General features: G+C 41.5%; 1 protein-coding gene across 1 annotated transcript in view; it reads right to left on the reverse strand.

The window, feature by feature from the left end:
* The window catches only part of SESN1 (sestrin 1), a 595,113-nt gene that overhangs the window by 421,732 nt on the left and 148,551 nt on the right, over nucleotides 1–24,830 (reverse strand). The window lies entirely within an intron of this gene.

The following is a 24,830-nucleotide window of genomic DNA, read 5'->3' on the forward strand; positions in this document are numbered from 1 at the left end:
GGTTTGACTTAGGGAACAAACTGTTTAGGTTCTCTAATAATTAATTAGCCGTCCGTCTGCAATTGAGGACGCAGGAAGTTTTGTTTGGGGCCGGAACTGCGGGGGCTTACACCCCTTTCCTAAATGGAACGACCCAAGTGACGCGCACCGGCGGCCCCTGAAGCGCCCAGAGGCCGGAATTCCGCCGCCCACGTGACCTCGGGCTGCGCCCCCGGGACTTGGAGTCGGAGCAGGGGGCGGAAGTTGCTCCCGAACTCTGCACGTAGAAAGTAGCTAAGGAACTGAGTGGTCCTCAAGAGAGGATGCTTCCTACGCATCCTACGTTTAATTGTTTTCTTTTTTTAAGTTTTAACTTCTGCTTTAAATAAAAATTTAACTTAAATTATTTAATCGAAATAAGATTATATTTTTACAATTATATATAAAATTATATTTTAAATAGTGTTCTATTTATTACATAAATTCATTAAACTATATTAATATATATTTTAAATAAAATTATCACAAAATCAATCAACTTCATTTGGCACATAAATATAGGCTTCAGACCTTTTTTATCTTAAAAACAGTCAAATGCTTTGCTTTTTTTATTTTTAGGTAATAATAAACCTGATTATTATTTTTTTAAATCGTTTTTGCTGGAAAGACCTCTCGGATGGGACTTCCCCCCCCCCCCCCCCCCCAGAAATGGAAACACCACGTGGTCATTGGGTCTCCGATCCACCGGCGGCCACGTATTGAGAAACGCCCTCGAGAGTCGATTTCTATTTGAGTCTATCGGAGTCACCCTTTCTTTCCACGCCTCACCCTTACTAATTACGTGCGATTTCAGCCCTCTGCAGCAGCCAGTGTCATCAGGAGTCAGGGCGATGAGCGACGAGGGCTGGAACGCCACCCGATCTTCCTCCACCCCAAGCTGGATGCCAAAGGAAACCGAAACTCAGCAAAGTGGCCTGTCCGCTACACCCAGCCATGATTAGAACTGGGCTTCGGAAAGCGCGACGCCCGTCACTGCTCCGGCTGGGCGGAAGGGTGAGCGCCACCTGACGTCTAATCGCACACACTGACCAGCTCAGCCTTGCTTGTCATCAAATAGTAAGATTGTAAAAGCTGTGTTTAATGCCATCCTTGTCAGCAAATTTGTATTTGTCCTGCAGTCTTCGTTTTCCACAGTTAGCTTAGTAATGCAATACTAACACGCGGTCCTGTGAAGTCTGCTTTGACTATGAAAACACTCCCCAAAACATGATTGCATAAAGAACTTTGATGTTCCTGTCCCCTGCCCCAAAACAAGCAAATTTTTATTCTCCCTGGAATCTTAAGCAGTAGGGTCCTGCTTTATATTCTCATCATTGTGAACGTTTGTTCTGTTGACGCAGTTGAAGCTTTATTTGCTGTTGTAAAATATAAATAGCTAATCAACAGCGAGTACTTCATATATAACTCAGTGAAATTATCTTCATCAGCATTTAAAAGTCTTGTCTTTCAGGACACCTCAGAAACCACATTCTGTGACCATCTGACACACGGCCCAAATAAAGGAACCAGACTACTTTAAGTCAAAATGTCATCAAAACTCTGTTTTTCCCCCATTCTCCAATGGGGAAGTTATCTTGTCTACAAATCCTAAGATATACACACCTCACTCCTGATACTATATTGTTATATAGAGGAGGGGAGTTGCAACTCTAGGCCTTAGACTTTTTGTTAGTCGTTTATAAGGGGAGATTTTATAATTTTTACTTTTTTGTTGACAGGTTGTTCCCAAACAGCGCTCAAGGGATTGGAGGGTGCTCTTGATGATTCGTAGCCTAACTGCAGGCCATCCTGGCCTATGATGCTGCTTGCAGCAATAGTCCGAATCGGGGACCATTTTGTGGATGGGAGAGTCATGTGGGGTGGGGAATAAAATCCCAATCTTATCCATCAGTCATGTGAAGTTTTATGAACAGCTGACTTATTGGGGTGGGAGAGATGTACAGGAGATTAGTACCTACCTTTCATGCTGCTGCAGAGACCCTAGAGAGACAGGAGTAACCCCTGAGCAAAGCAAGCAGCCCCCTCCCCTTACGTGTCACTTTTCCTAATTTATTTTACATGTCTTTTTTTAAGTCAAAGAAAACTTCCAATATTTCCACCATTCCAGAAAAGACTGGCATCTATAATACAGTTTAACAACATGTAGTAAACTTCATGTAATATTTTTAATATTTTAAGCTGAGGGGGATTCTAATAACTCAAAGACTAATCATGAGTTTTCTAATACTCCTATGAATACTATAGTTAGATGTGAAAATACTCGAGGTACTGTCAAAGTGCTTTTCCACTAGGATTTCTGGCTAGCTTTACAATGACTATTCCAGGCTTTCAGAGGGAAGCACTACCCTTTAGCATTGCTCTCTACCTTCGTTGCACATTAGAACCATTAAGGGCAATTAGAAAATACTGAAAAGAGGCTGAAAGTAATGCCTGAACATCAGAATTTGTAAACATGCTTCCAATGTGTTTCTAATCTGCAATATAGGTTGAAGAACTGCTTTACTCTTGTTTTTCAAATGAAGATCATGAGCCAATATCATCCATACCACTTGATGGTTTATTAAAAGTGTGAAATATCTCATGCCTCCCCTCCAATCTCCCTGGAATACTTATCTGAATTTTTGTTTTGTTTGGGGAAAACACAGGGCATTTTGTGCTCAGGGATCACTCCTAGTAGGCTGAGAGATGGGAAAGAACAGAGTGAACCCCAGTAGACCAAGTGCAAAGGGGGAGGACAGGAAGAACCCTGGTAGGCCACATGCAAAGCTAGCACCCACCCAACGCCCACAATCTGCATTTTAAGAGGTCTAAATGATACATAAGTACACCAATGAGAGTGTGAGGAGATTAATTGCTACTAGAACATCTGGAAAAATATACTACCTTCCTAAATTGCCATAACTCTTGATGAGTCAGGCTACAAAATGACAACAAGAATTAGCATTTAGGCTTTAGAAATTCGATGAAATAACACTGAACTCATGGGTATACAGAAGTCATGAGTGTAGCCTGCAAATAGGGCTAGCACCTAAGGCAATTTTCTGTCTAATACTTAGGTGTGTTAGAACTTTTCTCATTCTTGATCTATATCTCAAACTTCAGAAAACAGAAGGGAACATTTTTAAATTTTTTGACTCATTCCTTACTGTACATAGGTTCCAGCCTACCTCACCCAGGCAACTCTCACATACTCCAGGTGCCTGCCTGACAGCTATTGTGCTCCTCCCAATCCTGTTGTGGAAATGAGATTTTCAACAAACTCAAGATGGACAGTTTTGCCTAGCATGCCCTTACATGGTTCTACTCCTGTCACCAATCATATGGTTCCTCAGTATTGTGGGATGCAGTTTTGAGTACTGCTGTGTGGAATTGGCTCTTTAGAATAGTAGATGGAGGCCCTTGAACCTCCTGAGAATGGCTTAAAAGCATCCTCCAAATCTTCAAGTGATTCTGTGTTGCCTGGTAAAGAGCACTTCACTGAGGAGCCCACATGTCCCACAGCCTCCCTTAAAAATCCCAGGCTGCCCTGCTACCACTGTGCCCAGAGGCTCACAGGCCCAGCTAGAAGTTCCAGAGTACCAGGAAGCTAGACACCGGTGTCCTTCTGTGGACTAATGCTTCGGTCTATACCTCCCTGCTGGCTTAATAAAATCCTAGTTTCTGGTCAAAAGTTTCCTCGTCTATGTTGTCTGATTTACAGATTTTAATTTACTTTTTGTTTTATTTTATTAGATTATATTTCACCATATTCTGCAACATTCAGAACTTACTATGGGCTCTAAACACAATCACCTCTAGAAGGGCTCAAGGAACCATAGAGGATGCTGGGGATTGAACCTAGGTCAGCCATAGGCAAGGTAATGGAAATGAGAGGCAAGAGTACCATAAAGTAAATGATAATAAGTGATGCATGCTAAACTGGAATGCTAGAGACTCAGAATGAAGCATGACACATTTTCCTTTCTTCCATAAGTCTGTGCAGGAACAGTTGCTTCCAGATCTATATTTAATGAAGGCCACTGGTTCTCAAACAAATAATCAGACTCTAGTCTCTAACCCACCAGCAACCTGTATCCAGTATCACCTGGAATGTGTTGAAAATGTAAATTCTCTGGGATCACTCCAGTTCTCTTGAATCAGGACCAGGGATTTGTTTGCTAGACTCATCCTGCTAAAAAGAACCTAACATTGATAACATTTACAAAGCCACAAATCAATGCCAACTCTGTCATTTCTTAGATATTTTGTTACTGATTTTATTATATTCTGTGTAGTGAATTAAAAATATTTATAAGGATTAATTTGAAATCTCAGCTTATAATTCCATTTTGATAAAAGTAAGGAATGGAGAGGTTGGGAAGGTGTTGTTTTGTTTTGTTTTGTTCAGTTTCTTTGGGCCATTATGAGAGGAGCTCAGGTGTTACTCCTGGCTGAGCACAGAAATTACTCCTGGTAGCTTGGGGACCATATAGGATGATAGGGATCGAACTAGAGTTGGCCTTGTTTAAGGCAAATGCCCCACTGTGCTATTACTCTGACACCAAGACAGTTTTTTTAAAAAATCATTCCCTGAAGAGATTATAACTAGGTAAAATCAAGATTAAATGAGGACTTATCGTGATTGAAAAGATGTTAGAATAGGTAATACTGTGTATAAAGGACTTTAGAGTTTCAGAATGGGAGCCGGAGCAGTGGCACAGCTGTAGGTTTGCCTTGCATGTGGCTGACCTAGGAAGGACCTCGGTTCTATCCCCCCCCCCCCCCCCCGCATCCGATATGGTCCCCCCCCAAGCCAGGAGCGATTTCTGAGCGCATAGCCGGGAGAAATCCCTGAGCGTCACTGGGTGTGGCCCAAAAACAAACAAACAAAAAAAAAGTTTTAGAATGATGTTGATAATTATGCTGTTTTCAGACTAGTTGAGTAACATAAACAGCATCAGGGAAGAAAACAATTTAATCACTTTTTTCTTTTAATTTACACTAAGGATAAACCGATTATAGTGTATGAATCCTGAGTTAATGGTCAGAGAAATAGTACAAAGGATAAGGCACTTGCCTTGCATGTGGCTGACCCAGATTTAAATAGTGATCACTGAGTGGAGCACCAGGAGTAAACCCTGAGCACAGCTGTTCAAAATCCCCAAACCTAAATAAATAAACACCCTGAGTTAAGAATTAGAACTTAGGGCCGGGTGGTGGCGCTGGAGGTAAGGTGCCTGCCTTGCCTGCGCTAGCCTAGGACGAACCGCGGTTCGATCCCCCAGCGTCCCATATGGTCCCCCAAGAAGCCAGGAGCAACTTCTGAGCACATAGCCAGGAGTAACCCCTGAGCGTCACAGGGTGTGGCCCAAAAACCAAAAAAAAAAAAAAAAAAAGAATTAGAACTTGACTTTTTAAGGTGTGAGGACAGAAGCTTCTGTAATCACTGTTTACTTTATCAGACCATTTTTTCTTATGTTATTTCTAGGCTGAAGAGATACCCAATGGGTTGAGAGTATTCCTTTGCATACAAGAAGCCCCAGTTCCAATACCACATGGTCTCTTGAGCACCAATAGAACAGACCCCCCACTCCTAAAGCAGAGCTGGAGGTGGTCCCTAAGCACTGTGGGATGTGGCAGAAAAGAAAATTATTCTAGAATTAATTGTTAATCTAATAACAACTTCAGTGTTCATTCCTCTTGGTAATTAAGGGAAGTACTAGTTTCTTCTACACCTACTGGGCCTTGATTAACCTTGACTCCACTAATCTGTATGGCAAAGTGGCATGTCTTGGGGAGACCTAATCTGAACACCTCCGGTGTTTGCATACTAACATTCCAAAAGGGAAGTTCATTTTATTGATTAGCTGCCATGTGTTGAACATAATGAAAAGTATCTTCGTACCAAAGGGTACTTAGTGAAATCATTTCAAGCAGCAACATTTTCTTTACTGTGAATGATCTGGATATACTTGTACTTATACACATTTGTATTTACAGTTAAAACAAAATTTGAGTGTCATATCACAATAAAAATCAAATAAAAATTAAGGGAGGAAAAAAGGATACTGAAGGGAGAAAATAAATTGGTATGCAAGACTGAAGGTTTCATATTGATTTCATATTTTAGAATATTATACAATCACCAAAAGTTTTAGAGCTGGATCCAAAGAGCTAATACCATCTTTACGCTGTCATTTTTTTTTTTAATAAAACAGTGATGAAGGTGTAAGTTTACGTGATTTGATTGGTATACTGATACACAATTGGAACTAAAGCACACTTAATTTAAAATGTTTAATAATATGTTAAATTAATATTAAAATATATTTAATAATGTTTACAATCCCAGGGTCTGGAATCCTGAGTGTGTCAGCCTCTTCATTAATAAACAAATAAGTTGCACTTTTACACAGAGGGCAAACAAATTCCTTAGAATTTTAAATGTTTACTCAGTTTTCCCAAAGGACAAAACTTTCAGATACTATACTTCCTTATTAACATGACTTAGTTCAAGAGATAACATATGTATGTGCCTTTACCATATCAGCTAGCAATTAAGGGAAAAGTCACATAACTTACAGTTTATGTATATACATATATATATATATATATATATATATATATATATATCACCAGAATGCCTTGATTCTTACAATAGTAAGTTAGAAAAAATCTAGAATCTTTTTTAATCAAATAAAATCTTTTAATCTCATTAAATCAGTCTTTTACTTGGAAGCTAGACAAACTTTACAATTCTTTGTAACACAAACTATTCTAACACAAAAGCATCACTGTATAATTATCTTTCTAAGGATTATTTTTCCATCATCATAAATTTACAATATGATGGAATTTCAGAAATTTAGCTTCATACCTCTTTGAAATTATCACCAGCTTCAACATTAAAGGTCTAGAGCTTCCTACCACTAAATCGATCCTATTCATTCTTCCCACACCTCTAGGCCTTCTTCTCTGGTAACCACCAGTCTTCACAGTCTAAGAGTTAGTTTTACTGGTGTTCCCACATTATTTAACGTGTTTACTCTACCTATGAGTGAAATCATTAGTTTCTTGTTTTTATTTTTACATCCATGTTTCACTTCACATAACCACACCAAATTCCATACTTTTTGTCCCACAAGGCACAGTTCCACCTCTATGAACAAGACTGTTCTTTTGAAGACACCTTCCACAGCCATTGAGACAGCCCCCAGTGAAATGGATCAGTAATGCACGACTGACCCCTCATCAAGGGCTCTTTTTGGACACCCCCAAGATAAGATTTACTTCCTCTCGTACCCTGAACCCGGCCACTCTGTTACGGGACCCGACCCGCTGCAGGACTGCGCTGAAATCCTGGCTCAGGTGTAAGCGGTGTGCAAGGATCTTCGCGGTGAACCATTGATGATCAATAGCGAGCAGCTTCGAGAAGGAAGAGAAACGCTACACCGGAGCCGCAGCGCGGATGGTAGAGTCATCTTTACCACGGGGAACCTCTGTACAAAAAAGGGAGCCGGTAGTCCTCTCTCACTTGCGCCGAAAAGGGGGAAAGGTTGACAGTGAACACATATCCACAGGCCAATAGATTTAGAAAGAGGACTTAGAAAGAGGAAGGAAATTAAGAACAAGGAAACCTCGGTGGCGCTGCTGGAGGCCCTGAAAAGACCTAAGACGGGAATCTTAGTGCACTGCCCGGGCATCAAAAGACGGATTCCCCGGCAGAGAGGGAACCGTGCGGCAGACGAAGCAGCCCGAAGGGCAGTATTGAGAGAGAATGGAGAATGTGGGAAGAAATGATGGTAGGTAGTAAAGCTGCCTGAGCTCAGCACGAAGTAGCCGCCGGAACCAGAGTACTGGGAAGAGGATCGGGAGAGGAACTAGACCAGCCGGGGCGGAACCTCAAGGAATTTGGTGGAAAGGTCAGAACGGGAAGCTGCTACTACCAGGGGCCCTTGGGTGCCCTCTATGGGGAGAGCTCCATAGACAGTCTCACTTGAGAGTGTCAGAGGTGAACTACTCTTCAAAACTACCAAAGTGAAATTTCCAGCGACCAGAGGAGAGGTGGAGAGGATTGTGGACGCCTGCTGGGCCTGGCCGCTCATGAAGCCCAGAAAGGACGGACTCGAGAAGGAATGAGGGCCAGGGGGAGCCAGCGGGAGAGGCATGGGGAGTGGACTTGATGGAGGTAAGATTGGGCTCCTTGTCTTTGTAGACACCTTCTGGGGTGGGCTGAGGCATTCCCGACCAAACACAAGACAGCGAGGGTGGTAGCAAAGAAAATCTTAGAAGAAATAATGCCCAGCTAAGGACTTCCCAAGTGATAATGGACTGGAATAATACAATGCCTGGCCCAGGCTCTGGGGACCAAGTGGAAGTTACATTGTGCATATAACCCACAGAGCTTGAGAGGATGAATAGGACTATCAAGGAGAGTTTGACAAAGTTGGCAATATAAACTTGCAGTGACTGGGTGACCCTCCTGTGAAAAACAAACTTTTACCTGCCTATTGCTGTTTGGCTTCTGTGATCCCGCTTTCTGCTTTGCTGTCGGCGTGAGAAACTTGCCTAGTTAAAAATGCTTTAACTGCTATTTTGCTTCTGTAACCTAGCTTTGCTTAGACACAAGTACAGCCATGACAGGCTCACGCTGTAAGGAACCAAACTAGGCCCAGAAAAACAACCAGTTTCTGGAACCATAGGGGTACATACCAGGAAATACAGCAACGGTCAGATGGCCCAAGTGAGGTAAAGAAAGAATGCAAGAACTGACAACTGCACCCTGGATCTGGATTCACAGGATTTCCTCTTACTGAACCTATGGCCAATCCTAGTTGTTTGTCTGATGCAATATGTACTTATTGTATAAACTATAATCTATAGTTTTAAAGGTCAGCTACTCATAGCTTGAAACCCCAGCAACCCTATAAAAAGGGCTTGCGAGCCCACTTGAGGGTTGCCGCCTTGTGCAAGGTGTGGTCCCAGCGCCTTGGAATAAATTCCTTGACTTTGCATTCCTGAATCTTCTTGTGGTCTTGTGTGTTAGATCTTAAGTCCGGAGCTAACACTACCCTTCACATTGTTCTGAGTGTGGAACACCCCCTATACTCTAAACCTGACTATGAAATTGTATTTGGCAGATCACCCCTGCCATGCCACTGTATCCAGACCTACAAGGTAAGAAAAGGCTCTTGGGGCTCAGATGAACTGGCCACAGCCCTATGGGTCATTCAACAGGTCCACATCCAATTTTGTTTTGTTTTGTTTTTTGGGGGTCACACCTGGCAGCGCTCAGGGATTCCTCCTGGCTCTAATCTCAGAATTCGCTCCTGGCAGGCTCAGAGGACCATATAATGCCGGGATTCGAACCACGACCTTCTGCATGCAAGGCAAACGCCTTACCTCCATGCTATCTCTCTGGCTCCCCACACCCAGTTTTGACTGGCTCTTTGGGAAGACTCCCCAGGAACCTCACTGTTTGAACCAGACTGCTGGGTGTGGGCTAAAAGACATCAGGTCAAAACGTTGGAGGCTAGATGGCTCTACCAAGTAATCCTTGTCACCCCATACAGATTTTAAAGCGGATGGGATTTCTTCCTGTGTCCATCATAGTCATGTCCTAGGAGTCAATCGAGTCAACCTACTTTGATGAAGGTGACCACAGATGGGACAACCCATTGAGGGTGTGATTTCAAAGGACAGCCAGTGTACAACCTGCAGAATACCAGGCAGGGTGATGGGAGCTTTGGGACCAGCTTAGAAACGGAACACTTATTTATTTATTTATTTTTGGTTTGGGGGCCATACCTGGCAGCGCTCAGGGGCTACTCCAGGGTCTGTGCTCAGAAACCATCCCTGGGGTGAGGGGGGGCTGGAGAGATAGAATAGCAGTAGGGCATTTGCCTTGCACATGGCTAATCTAGGATGGACCTTATGGTCCCCCGAGCCAGGAGCGATTTCTGAGCGCATAGCCAGGAATAACCCCTGAGCATCACAGGTTGTGACCCAAAAAGCAAAAAAAAAAAAAAAAAAAATTATTCCTGGCAGGCTCAGGAGACCATATGGGATGATAGGATGCTGAGAATCATACCCAGGTCCATCCCAGGTTGGCTGCATGCAAGGCAAACACCTCGCCACTATGTTCTCTCTCTGCCCCTCTTTTCCCTCATAATTTGTATTGAGACCAATGTGACTTACAAGTCTTTCACAGTTATGCTTAAGGTACACAGTGACAGTGAATTAGGGCAATTCCCACCACCAGTGTTGACCTCCCTCTGCCACTGTTCCCAGCATGCATACATTAACTCCACCCTTAGACCCCTGGACTGCTTGCATAACAGGTCCCTTTTGTGTATAGTTTGTAGTTTGGGTCTCTTGATTCTATTGTCATTGACTTTGGGTTGGGTATATAGGTCTGATCATTTTTTATTTCCACTCAATACTCATGAGATTGCTTTGCCCCTAGTACCATCCATTTTTTTTTTTCTCAATTTGTAGGAAGACATAGAAATATGAGGCAGAACAAGATGATTCATGTTGTAAGGTTCTGTTAAAAAAAAGAAAAAAAGTGGGGCCCGGAGAGATAGCACAGTGGCGTTTGCCTTGCAACCACCAAAGGTGGTTGGTTTGAATCCCGGTGTCCCATATGGTCCCCCGTGCCTGCCAGGAGCTATTTCTGAGCAGACAGCCAGGAGTAACCCCTGAGCACCGCCGGGTGTGGCCCAAAAACCAAAAAAAAAAAAAAAAGTGGCACAGCCCCTGTCTAGAAGCTATAAATATAAATTTAAAAGAAGAAAATAAGAAAAAGAAAAAAAAAAAGAAAGGGGGGCTGGTGTGGCAAGGTTTTTTGTTTGTTTGCTTTGCATAGGCACAGTAAGTATTGGGGAAGTTAGAAAGGAAATTCCCTTGGCCTAAGAGATACAGGGTTTCTCCACCCTTGAAGCATGCTGTCACGAGACCAACTACAGGCTCCAGACTTGTTCATTGTCAAACCACAAGGTCTGAAAGCTGATATTTTTAATGGCTTGGGGACTCTGATGTTCTTTTTTTATTTTATATAGAATCTTTATTTAAGCACCATAATTACAAGCATGATTGTAGTTGGATTTTATTCATAAACAGAACACCCCTCTGATGTTCTTAATCATAGATATGAATCCCTATTGGTTCTGTCCCATCATGGCATATAGCAATCCTCATGAACCTGTAATTTGGCTTGGCAGATATTCAGTCAGAGGGATGGACAGGTAGTTTGTTCAAACTCCAGCACAAGACCCCATGGGACTTGGGGTCCCCAACTCACTCCTAAGATATGTGATCTCATGAAAAAATCATGGAACAATCTAGACAGGGCCCCTCTGTCCTGGCTTTATGGATGCTCAGGAGCAGACCCCAAAGCAGGAATCCAAAAGCACTACTTTAAGTCTTCCCAGGAAACAAAAGGGGCCAAGCATGTGGAGAGCCTAGAGACTATTACTGTGAGGACTGGAGTTGTGTATCTATAGGATATATATATTGGGATGCCCCCAGGAAATTGACCTGATTTAGATTACCCGGGGATGGGAAAGGTCACTTGGAAAAGATGTGCACAGAAAAGCAACCCCGTGAAGATCAAGTTCACAGATAAATGGAAATAAAAGAAAGAAAAATGGTAAAGGGGACTTACCTGGGGCCTTCGTTTGTATGCCATCAGAAAGGACCCCAGAGTCTTGTTCGTCCAATTAAGAGCTGACCTCCTGGACCAGAGATATAGCACAGCCTTTGCCTTGCATGCGGCCAACACAGGATGGGCCCCGGTTCGATTCTTGGTCCCCTAAGCCTGCCAGGGGTAATTTCTGAACACAGAGCAAGGTGTGTGACCAAAAAACCAAAAAAAAAAAAAAAAAATGACCTTCTATATTCAAGCAGTCCCTTGGGCCCAGCAAAGCTCCTCTCCCAACTTCACCACTGTGGCACCCAATGGCACTCTTGCCAACTTTACAAGCTAGGCCCAGCAGGACAGGACAGGACAACTTCACAAGCTGGGCCCACCACACCTGGGACAGAGATTCCTCAAGATCCTGAAATTCAGAGAGATGTAGGGCAGTGGTCGGCAACCTGTGGCTCGCGAGCCACATGTGGCTCTTTACACTTTTAATTTGGCTCTTCTGTGTGCCCGGCGGCCGCTCCAGGAGTCAGGACTCTACTCCTAGCCTCTGTCAGTGCGCGCCCTGTGTGCAGCCCTGGCGGCCGGCTCCAAGAGTGTAAGATGATACCCAGTATCAACCCTAAACAAAAGTGTTCCCCCAACGTCATCCTTTCTTAAACCTCTTCCTTTGTAAAAGTCCACTGAATATGTACTTTTGTCTCTCTCTCTCTCTCTCTCTCTCTTGACCCGAAACCTCCTGGTATTGGGAATTGGTTTTAATAAAGGAAGAGGTGTTTTAGCTTTTTGGGCTCAAGGCAGAGAGTACAAGGTAAAAGGCCATGGACTCCATGACCATCCTTTCCTGGCTTTATTATTTCTTTCCTGTTACCCTGCTTCTTCAGACCAGGTTGGGTGGGGTTTAGAAATACAGTGCCTGGAGTGATCTTAAAACACATATTTTATTTTGCACAAGAGTGGGCATCTTCCATGAAGGGATTCTCAACCCAGAGTTTTCTTTTCCATGGATTCTCATGTTCAGAGTACTCATGATTTAAGTTGTGAGCTAATGCCCTTAAATGCTGTTTTTCATATTGATTATGACTTTCTGCATAATATAAGTGCCATTCAGAAATTTTTTGCAAGAATGGAAACATTTCAATATCTCCTTCTCAGACACAGCTTCCCAGAATCAGATTCTCTTTTGAACACACGCATCTTATGTCTCACTGTAAAAACTACTTGTGTAACTCCCCTGCAGAGAAATATTAAATTCATAGAACAAATGAACAATATCTGCCAAATACATAAGCTTAGCTACCCATTCCTTGTCCAACTGGGGCTGTACAAAGTCAGAATTCTGCTCTCACAGGAACTGCACTACTTCTTCCCTCTTGCCAACAAGGTGAGAGAGTCCCCCTCCCTGAACAGCCACTTCACTTCATGGAGAAGATGCTAGTAGTGGGCATCCATACTCTCACCCAGGGTGGTGAATAGCCTGGATTTGATCACAATTGTGAATTTCACAAATTATCTTTACTGTGTCATCTGTCACAGAGTTTAGTTCAGCAGGGAGTTTTTTGGAATCCAGTCTATCATACAATGAGTGGATACAATGTACGGTGTGCAACTTCTGTTTCTTACAGTGTTTTCTATACAAAAACACTGAGCCATGCACAGTGCATCATCTGTACATACATCAACACATCAGATTATTATTCTGAGTGAAATGAGTCAGAAGGAGAAGTGTAGACACAGAATAATCATTTGTGGCATATAAGGATAATAAATGAAAATATGGTAATAATATCTAGAGAAAATAGGGATGAGGGACAGGAGGACTAGTCCATGATAGGAAGCTTGCCACAAAAAGTGGTGAGCTCAGTTAGAATAGAGAAAGGTACATTATGACATTGATAGTTGGAACTTATCACTCTGGACAAGAACTGGATGCTGAAAGTGGATAAGTGACATGCATGGTACCCTTTAATTAACAATATTGCAAACCATGGTGTCATAAAGGAAATTTTTCAAACCTCAGTATCATAAAGGAAAAGAGAGATAGAGAGAAAAAAGCAAAATGCCTGCCCCTGACATAGGCAGAGGAGGGTGAAGGGGAAGGAAACAAGGGACATTGGTGGTGGGGAAAGTGCACTGGTGAAGGGTGGTGTACTTTCTATGATTGAAACTCAAGTATGAGGGGCCGGGCGGTGGCACTCGAGGTAAGGTGCCTGCCTTACCTGCGCTAGCCTAGGAGACGGACCGCGGTTCGATCCCCCGGCGTCCCATATGGTCCCCCAAGCCAGGAGCGACTTCTGAGCGCATAGCCAGGAGTAACCCCTGAGCGTCACCGGGTATGGCCCAAAAACCAAAAAAAAAAAAAAAAGAAAGAAACTCAAGTATGAATAATTTTGTAACAAATATGCTTAAATAAAAACATTATTTTTAAAATGTTTCAGGCACTCTTTCATGATTCCTTTATGATATATCAGATGCCTTTAACAAAGTGCTATTTTTTGTTTTTGTGTGTATTTTAGTTTGGTTTCTTGCAGCACACACTAAAGTGTCAATAGATATTTTTTCCTTTCAGTGAAATCACTACTTTTCTCTGAAACACTGTCTTTGTTTTTAAAGATTGTTAAAGGGTTTTTCCCTTTTATCTGTTTCATCTCTATATTGTAGGGTTTCAATTTTTCAGCACATTTTGGTTATCAAGAGGAAACGTTTTGCTTACTTATTATTATTATTATTACTTATTATTATTATCAGAAATCAAAGCATTTTTCCTCGAAAAGGGTGTTCACTATCCAGAATTAACAAACAATCAGTGGATTCAAAAACTGTATTTTATGGTGGATGTTACTTCACATCTAAGTCAGCTCAATCATAAACTACAGGGGAAAGGAAAAACAATTTTTTCGATGTTAGAAGTTATTTCATTTGAAAACAAATTATCTGTTTTTGCTCAAGATTTTAACAGAGAAACTTTGATTCACCTTCCAAGCCTGTTGAAACATTACCAAGAAAATAATTCTGATATTGACATTACCTATTTTAAAACAGCACTCTTAAATAAAAGGGAAACTTTTCTCAAGAGGTTTCAGGATTTCAGAAACAGCAAAGTGACATTGGCCTTTGTTTAAAAAAAAAAAAAACACCTCTGGATGCCACTGTAACGGAACTAAATTTTTCTCCCTTTAATATTGAATTGGCAACTTTGAAATGCAATTGCTGGATTTAAAAACAAAGAACTGTGGATCTCGAAATTTGAACATCTTTGTGCTAATTTAGAAAGATTGGAGAAACACAAATGTGCACTTAGTTCATAGCACAAGTAGTCTGCTTTGAAAGACTTGGACAAGGAAGATATGTTGATTTTTAACACTTGGAATAGTATTCCTGACTCATATAATCAACTAAAAAAGCTAGCATTTGCTGTTCTTTCCTTGTTCAGGTCTACATATTTATGCAATCATTTTCAAACATGAGTCTTATCAAGAGTAAATTGAGAAATAGTCTCATCGACGAGAACCTGGAATCGTGCCAAAAATTAAAAACAACAACATACAAACCTTACTCAAACTATCCAAGGAAATGCAAGGCCAATGTTCACATTAGTGTTTGTGACTTTGTCAGTCATTGTCGGATGTAATTTTCTCTACATTGTAAGGCAAATTTTATGGAATTTAACGTTATCGATAAATAATATCATTCTATAGTGTTTGTTTTATTAGTTGTGTTATTTATATCCTCCCAACCTACGTGGATACTTGCATGCAGAATATTCTCAATAAAAACTTATTGAAACGAAAAACAGTGTACCATCCTATGTATTTTTGATTTTAAAAATGTGGCTCTCGGGGCCAGAGAGATAGCATGGAGATAAGGCGTTTGCCTCTCATGCAGGAGGTTGGTGGTTCGAATCCTGGCATCCCATATGACCTGCTAGGAGTGATTTCTGAGCATAGAGCCAGGAGTAACCCCTGAGCACTCCAAAAACAAACAAACAAACAAACAAAAATGTGGCTCTCAAAATAAATTTCAATCATGGTTTTGGCGAGATTTGGCTCAGTTGAAAAAAAAAGGTTGCCGACCACTGATAGGGGAAGAAAAGGGAGGAGACCCACTGAGAGGACTGTTTACTCTTGCTTATCAAGTTTTAAATGCTACTAAACCTAGTGTAGCCTGAGCTTGCTGGCTTTGCTATTAGACACAACCACTTTATTATGAGGCCATTGCCTATGAAGGCAATTACAGTGTCATCGCTGAGGTTACCCTGTGCTGTGGCAACACCACCAGCAGGCAAAGCTTACAATTCTGGTGGTGACAGGCTGGGGGACATGTGTGGGGATAGTCCCAACCTCCCATAAACATTTATGCAACAGCATATCTATACCGTACCAAGAAGGATACTATTTACCTCCAGAGAATGGATGGTGGGCTTGCTTCTCTTCTGGGTTTACCCCTGCCTCCATGACTGGGTAACTAACGCATCTCAGGAATTCTGTGTCCTTAGTTCACTTTTCCCAAAATGTTATATCATTGGGAGGAGGAGGTGTATGACCGACTCCAGGAGGACCATCCCAGGCAAAAAGAGAAATACCATATTTTTTACTCTATACGACGCACCAGACCATAGAGGCAGATAGACTTAAGACAAGGAAAACAAGAAAATAAAATATTCTAAAGCAAATGGTGCAATGCAAGATGCTGTCAGGAAAAGGCAGCTGGGAAAAACCAGCCTGCAAGGCCAAAATATATTTACAATATGCTGTTGCCCCATTTGTTGGGTCCCGTTTACTCCTTTGCTGATTGAGTATCCACAAAGAGCTCCCAGAATGAGAAATTGATTCCCATCCTCTTGTCCCCTTTTGGGAGAGATCTTGGTAATATTTATCCGCGCAAATAATCCGCACAGACAGGAGGGTTAAGGGGTAAAAGGGGGGGGGGAAGGGGTAAAAGGTTGGGCGAAGTGAGTCCTTTGTCAGCCTGCTGCTAGAGCTCCAAAAACACACCTTAAGCCAGCCAGTCAACTCTGGCAAAAGACCCTGAAAACCTCGATCCCAAACTATTTATTCGGCTCTCAACAGCGCCCCCACCTGGAAGGTCAAGGTGGAAAACAGGCAAAGAATAATCTTATGGAAATATTTTCATATACAACATATGCCAGTTCACAGCTGGTTAAGCACATTTACCTTTTTTTTAACATCAAAAAATTAAACATTTTTAGAATACTCTAGCTTTAGCTCCAGGCAGCATCTACTTCATAAGATGCACAGACATCCCCCCCCCCCCCATCTTTTGAAGAGAAAAAAGTGCATCTTCTGGTAAGAAAAATACAGTATTCACAACCATCACCCTAGCCTCCCTTTTTGGACAGGGGATAGCAGGTGCCAGCACAGCTATTACAGCTTTGACACAGCAGAATCAACATTACTAGCCTCCGAGGTGCCATTGACATGGGTATAGAAAGACTGGACTCCTCTATTAGCCACCTTCAAGAGTCACTCACCTTGATCTCTAAGGTAGTCCCCCTAGACAGAAGGGGATTGGACCTCGTCTTTCTAAAATGGGGTACTCTGTAAAGCCTTGGGTGAGAAATGCTGTTTCTATTCTGACCACTCAGGGGTGGTCAGAGAGTCCATGGCAAAGATTAGGGAGGGATTGGCAGGAGAGCAGCAGGAATCATCACTTGAGTCTTGGTTCAATGCTTCCTTATGGCTAACAAATCTCCTTTGATAGGACTCTTCATTGATAGGACCCTTACTCATACTTAACTTAATCTTAACCCTTGGACCCCGAGTATTGAACAGACTGGTAACTGTTGTGAAGGACAGGCTAAACACTTTCCAGTTGTTTATGGTACTTAGACAGCAGTACCAACCTTTAGGTGAGGCAAACCTATAAATATGGTGGTCATGACTGACCATATGTAAACTGGAAAAGGGGGAATTGTAAATGGGGTGAAAACTGACAGCTAACAGATATTTGTTTGCTTATTTAGTGCTTATTGCTGTTTCGATTCTGTAACCTTGCTTTACTATAAGGACAAGGGTTTTGCCATGACTGGCTCAGCCTGACAGGGAAATAACTAGGCACAGAAAAACAACAGACCCTGGTGCACATAGGTTACGTCCTGGGAAATATTGCAATGGCCAAATAACCAATAAGAGACCAAGAAACACAGAAACAGAGAAATTCATCTAATCACACATGGGGACTTAGAGTAACCTGTCTTCCTCCTCTGATATTCAGCCAATCAGCTCGTGTCTGGTTGATGCAGTTCGTGAAGGGATATTTAGATTTAAAGGTCAACTACCCAGGGGGCTGGAGTAATAGCACAGCACAGTGGTAGGGCGTTTGCCTTACACTCGGCTGACCCTTGATGGACACCCTGGATGGACCAGGCTTCTATCCCCAGCATCCCATATGATCCCCTGAGCCTGCCAGGAGCAAATTTCTTTTTTGTTTTTTTTTGGGGGGGCCACACTTGGTGGCACTCAGGGGTTACTCCAGGTGCTCAGTAATTGCATGGAATCACATGGAATGCTGGGAATCGAACCCAGGTTGGTCCCTGGTCGGCAGTGTGCAAGGCAAATGCTCTATCTACCATGCTGTGGCTTCAGCCTCTGCCAGGAGCAATTTCTGAGCGCAGAACCAGGAGTAACCACTGAACACCACTGATATCTCACTAAACTCCTATTCTCTTTGTTGATGAATGTCTTCTTTTGTTTCTGGGGTCAGATCTAGAATCCAGAGCATACAGTGGTCTTGATTTACATACCTAATAAACTATATTGAGCATTTTTTTCATATTTGTTGGTCAACTATATTCTTTCTTTGGAGAAGTGTCTATTTCAGTCTTTGCCCATAGTTTTAAGTGTTTTGTTGTTACAAAGCTGTTCTTTATATTTTTCTTTTTGTAATTTTGATGGCAACCCCTTGTCAGACTTTGTAAGATGGCTACCATTCAACATGTTTCCCAGTCAGGCTGATGAGATTGTTTTTGTTTTGAGTCACTTTGACAATACCAGAGGTTTTTAAAAATACAAGTTCTGGGCCAGGGAGATGACTCATGGGATTGGTACATATGCTTTGCATGCAAGATCCTAGGTTCTGTCTCTAGCACTACATGGCACCTGAGCATAATTGGGAGCAGCCTCTGAGCAAAAGACTGGGAATATCCCCACACTACCCCCTACATATGTGTGGCCCAAACCCCTGCCTCCAAAACAAAAACAGAAAACCTTCTAGATAACATCCTAAAGATTATATATATATACATATATACATATATACATACACATATATATCAGTTATTTATTGAACACAAATTTATTGAGCTTAAAGGATCCTATATACAAAGTTTATTTTTGTACAAAATTAAAAAAATAACATTAACACTTCATTAACACTTAGTGGAAGAGATAGCCTATGTACTTATTCAGTCTTGGGTCCTTCACAACTGTGTTAGATACCACTGGTTTTGGTTTTAGTTTTGAATAGGGGTTAACCTGGGTGGTGTTCAGTGGCTACCAGAGCTGGGGGAATATAGGGTGTTGGGGATTGAATTTGGTATCTAACAATGCAAGATGGATCATTTTCCTGATCTGGTACACTGTTTTTGCAATAGAAAATCATAGCACAGAGAAATCCTTGCCTGATATGCAGTTAGAGAATGACAGAATCATAATTCTAACCCTTCTAATTCAGACTGAGAAGCCCTAAAAACATATTCCTTTTTATTTGGGGATTTTTTTTCCTTGGGGATGTTTTTATTTGGGGGAGTTATGGCTCTTGCTCTATGCTCAGTAGTTATTCCTGGCTCTATGCTCAGGAACCATCTCTTGCAGGACTTGGAGGACCATAAAGAGCGCCAAGGATTGAAATCATCTAGCCCATGTATAAGGCAACTACCTTATCTACAATACTAGCTCTCTGCTCCCATATATACTTTTTAAGGTTTTTTTTGTTTGTTTGTTTTGGGGACCACACCTGGCATGCTTGGATTTCTCCGGGCTCTGTGCTCAGAAATTATTCCTGGCAGGCTCAAGGTATTCAGGGGATTGAACCTAGGTCGGCTATGTGCAAGGCAAACACCCGCTTGCCTATTGCTCTGTCTCCAAAATCTAAAAAATTAGTATTTAATATGATTTTATATTTTTTGGAATGATGGAGAATTTTCAGAATGTTTGGAGCCATCAGGACTACATCCAGCAGCGTTGGTGTGGCCCAGTGGAGCTAAACCCAGGAGCTGTGTCTCTGACCCTTCACACTAGGCTGCATCAAGGTCTTTTGAGAATGTGACAAGGGTGGTAGTTTTCACTCTTTCTACCTTAGGTCTTAGATGTTAGTATAAAATACATGCCAAACAGCAATAAATGCATTACTTAGTTCAACATATGCAAATCAGTCAACATCATATACCACATCAACAACAAGAAAGACAAAAATCACATGATTATATCAATTGATGCAGAGAGGCGTTCGACAAAATTCAACACCCATTCATGATGAAAACACTCAGCAAAATAGGGCTGGAAGGAACCTTCCTCAAGATAGTTACAGCTATTTATAAAAAGCCCACAGCCAGCATTATCCTTAATGGTGAAAAACTGAAAAGCATTTCCACTAAGGTCAGGAACTAGGCAAGGCTGTCCACTGTCTCTGCTCTTACTCAACATAGTTTTAGAAGTCCTAGTAATAGCAATTAAACAAGAGAGGGGAATCAAAGGAATCCAAATAGGAAAAGAGGAAGTCAAACTATCTCTTTTTTGCAGATGATATGATGATATACATCAAAAACCCTAAAGAGTCCACAGTAAAACTCCTAGAAACAATTAGCCAATACAGTAAAGTGGCTGGCTACAAAGTCAATACACAAAAGCCAGTAGCATTCCTCTATACAAATAATGAAGTAGAGGAGAAAGAGATTAAGGAGTCCATCACATTTAAAATAGTATCCAAAAATATCAAGTACCTAGGGATCAACCTTACAAGGGAAGTGAAGGACCTATACCATGAACACTTCAAAACACTTCAAAAAGAAATTGAAGAGGACTTAAGGAAATAGAAGAACATCCCATGCTCATGGGTAGGTAGAATCAACATCATCAAAATGACTATCTTACCTAAACTTCTATATAGACTCAATGCAATCCATACCAAAATTCAGGTATTATTTTTAAGGACTTAGAACAATCAATTATAAAATTCATATGGAACCACAAAAGACCCAGGCTAGCCAAATACACACTGAAAAACAAGAAGCTTGGCGGCATCTCTTTACCTAACCTGAAGCTTTACTATAAAGCCATAGTGATCAAAACAGCATGGTACTGGAACACAGAGAATCAGACCAGTGGGTTATAATAGAATATCCAGGGATATACCCCCAAATATATGGTCAATTAATATTTGACAAAAAAGCCAAGAACTTAAAATGGAACAAAGACAGTCTCTTCAACAAATGGTGTTGGAACAACTGGATAACCACCTGTAAGAAATTAAAGATTGATTTATACCTCACACCTCACACAAAAGTCAACTCCAAGTAGATTAAAGACCTTGAAATTAGACTCAAATCTATAAAATTCATTTAGGAAAAATAGGCAGAACACTTCAGGACCTATATATCAAAAAAGTCTTAGATGATAGAATGCCAATGGCAAGAACTTTAGCATCAAATATAAATAAATGGGACTACATCAAACTAAAAAGTTTCTGCATGGCAAAAGAAACCCTGGTTAAAACTAGAAGACAGTTAATGGAATGGGAAAAAATTTTGCACTCAACACATCAGATAAAGGACTGATATCTAGGATATACAAAGCACTCAGAAAGGTGAGCTCTAATAAATCTAATAAAGCCATAGAAAAAGGGGGAGAAGAAATGAATAGACACTTCTCTGAGGAAGAACAAAAGATGGCCAATAGACACATGAAAACATGCTCACTATCACTCATTATTAGGGAAATCCAAATTAAGACAACAATGAAGTACTACCTTACACCAGTGAGGATGGCACACATTAAAAATAAAGGGACCAATCTCTATTGGTCCCCACCAACAGAGGTAAGAAAGGAACTCTCATCCATTGCTGGTGGGAATGCTGCCTGGTCCAACTCTATGGAAAACAGTATGGAGAGTGCTCAGTAAAGTCAGAATTGAGCTGCCATATGACCCAGCAATTGTACTCCTGGGGTATCTATCCCCAACACAGATAGACATTCATCCCGGGCCAGAGTGATAGCACATTAATCCCAAAATATGTATTCACTCCACTATTTATCTCAGCACTCAGTACAATAGCCAAGATTTGAAACCAACCTTGATGCCCAAAAACAGATGAATGGATCTGAAGATGTGGTACTTATACACAATGGAATACTGCATAGCAGTTAGAAATGAAACAATGGGGTGGAGGTGGGGAGATTTGGGACATTGGGAATGGGAATGTTGCACTGGTGAAGGGGGGTGTTCTTTACATGACTGAAACCCAACCATAATCATGTTTGTAATCAAGATGTTTAAATAAACATATTAAAAAAAGATACAATCATGGATATTGCAGCAACATGGATGGATCTAGAAAATATGTTAAATGAAGTAAGCCAGAAGAAGGATACAGAATGATAGCACTTCTCTAAGGTATTTAAAATATATACCATATATACATATAATACTCCATTAACAAATACCAAGGTCTAAAAGGATAGAAACTTCCAACACCATAGTTGTCAGCATTTAGCGAGAAGTGTTCAAATCAAGTGGAAGAGGGGCAACACAAAATCTTGATTATTTATCCATTATACCATAAAGAAACAAGCAACCTTTTTTTTTTAATTCTTTTTTTTTTGTCCGTTCTTGTGGTTATTGTTTGGTTGTTGTCTTTGTTACTGTGATTCTTTTTTTTTGTAGTTGCTGGTTTTGTTTTTAGTTTGATTTTTGTGGGTTTTGTTTTGTTTCGTTTTTCCTTTTTTGTTTTTCTTTGTTATGTTTTTCTTCCTTTTTCCCTTTCTTTTTTTTAAATTGATATTTATAACCTCTAGACAGACTCCTCATGGTTTCTTTTTCTTTCCTTTCTTTTTCAACCAGAACAACATAAATTGAATCATCTTGTTCTGCCTCATAAATTGAGGGCAGAAAATGGACAAACAGAATGTTGAATAGAAATAAAAAATGATCAGACTTAAACACCAAACCCAAAGTCAATGACAACAAAATCAATGCCCAATTTACAACAAGCTAAACACAGAGGGGACCAGTTATACTAGCAATCTGGGGGCAAAGGAGGTAAGTATAGGAAGCATGCTGGGAACAGGGGAGGTGGGAGAACAACACTGGTGGTGGAAATGCCCCTGATTCAATGTCACTATGTACTTTAAATATTACTGTGAAAGAAATTCGTAATTCACTTTGGTCACAATAAAAATTATTAAAAAAGAAAATATTAATAAACCTAAAAAATAAATGCATTACTTTAAAAAATGAGGAAAAAGCATACTTTGGCTATTACGATTTAGGGAGGGGGAGCAGGGGAATAAATGTGACTCAATAAAGGGGAGCTTAAGGTGAGTTTAATGTACTAAAAAGAAGTATTACTTCAGATGTCCACAGGAACAGTATGTGATAAAATATTACACATACACATCATGTGCCAGTCTGGTTTTGATGTCATCTGGTGACTGTATGCAGAAATAACCATTGTGGAGGAGCCAGAGCAGTGGCACAGAGCAGTAAGGTGTCTGCCTTGCTGCTGCTAGCCAAGGACAGACTCTAGTTCGACCCCCCCCCCCCACCCGGTGTCTCATATGGTCCCCCAAGCCAGGAGCAATTTCTGAGAGCATAGCCAGGAGTAATCCCTGAGCATCACCGGGTGTGGCCCAAAAAACTAAAAACAAACAAACAAAAACATTGTGGAAATTGGGAAATTGCTACACAGGACTATTCAATACTACTTTTTGCCATTTCTTGTAAGTCTATAATATAGTATAATAAAGCAGTGTTTTCTTTGTCAAGTACACAGACTCAGAGAGAGCAGATTCCAGATCTTTCTTAGAGCAGGAGAACTTCAGAGCTGCTAGAAGAGTCACAAGGGGAGGTGGATAATTACTGAGTTTTGTCCAGCATGAGCAGAGTTTAGCATGAGTTCAGTTCCATCAAGGGGGCCACAACCAGTACCAAGTGATTAGGGTTCTGCTGGTTAGGTAAGAGCTTCTGGTTCAAATCTAAGAGAAGACATGTGAACCTTGACCCATACCTGGAGAATCAGTTTCCTCACTCATGATAGGGCTAGCAGTCTGGGTTTCAAAAGTCCCTCGGGTGACGTGGGAGATTAAAGATAAATAGGATCCTGGGGCCAGAGAGATAGTACAGCAGAGTAGGGTACTTGCCTAACAGCCACCGACAGCACTGCATATATGGTCTCCCCCAGGAACCTCAGATCTCCTCTCTTTTTTTTTTTTTTTTTTGGTTTTTGGGCCACACCCTGTGACGCTCAGGGGTTACTCCTGGCTATGCGCTCAGAAGTTGCTCCTGGCTTCTTGGGGGACCATATGGGACGCCGGGGGATCGAACCGCGGTCCGTCCTAGGCTAGCTGGGACGCCGGGGGATCGAACCGCAGTCCATCCTAGGCTAGCAGGCAAGGCAGGCACCTTACCTCCAGCGCCACCGCCCGGCCCCTCAGATCTCCTCTCATCCTCTCAGAAACTCACTTCTACCCCTGGAACTATCACTCAAACCCTTGATTACCACAGGGTTATAATGGCTCCCAACAGGTATTCTTCTTAGGCTTTCCTGAATGTATGTATAAACAATGAGCATCACTGTGAACTGCTTTTATCTCATGTACTCTTCTGACTGGTTACTAAGGTTTTCCAGACAGAAATGTAATTATGAAGTGGTGATCTCAAGTGGATGGGGTTACTTTGCCTTAAATGAATAGGATAGCCTAACACAGCGATCTGGGTGAGGTTTAATATCCTGATATTCTCTTTAGGAATATTACCCTACAGTGCTACTCCTGGCTCTGGACTCTGAGTCACTCCTGATGGTGCTCAGTGACCCTGTGTTGCCAGAGATAAAATGCTGACTTCCTGGATACATTAGGCCTCGGAGCTATCTCACCCTGGCCCAGATTATCTATCCTTTCACAGCTGTTCTACAGGAAAAAGCAGCAGAAACTTA

The sequence above is a fragment of the Suncus etruscus genome, chromosome 4 (genome assembly GCF_024139225.1).
Source record: "Suncus etruscus isolate mSunEtr1 chromosome 4, mSunEtr1.pri.cur, whole genome shotgun sequence".
NCBI lineage: Eukaryota > Metazoa > Chordata > Mammalia > Eulipotyphla > Soricidae > Suncus > Suncus etruscus.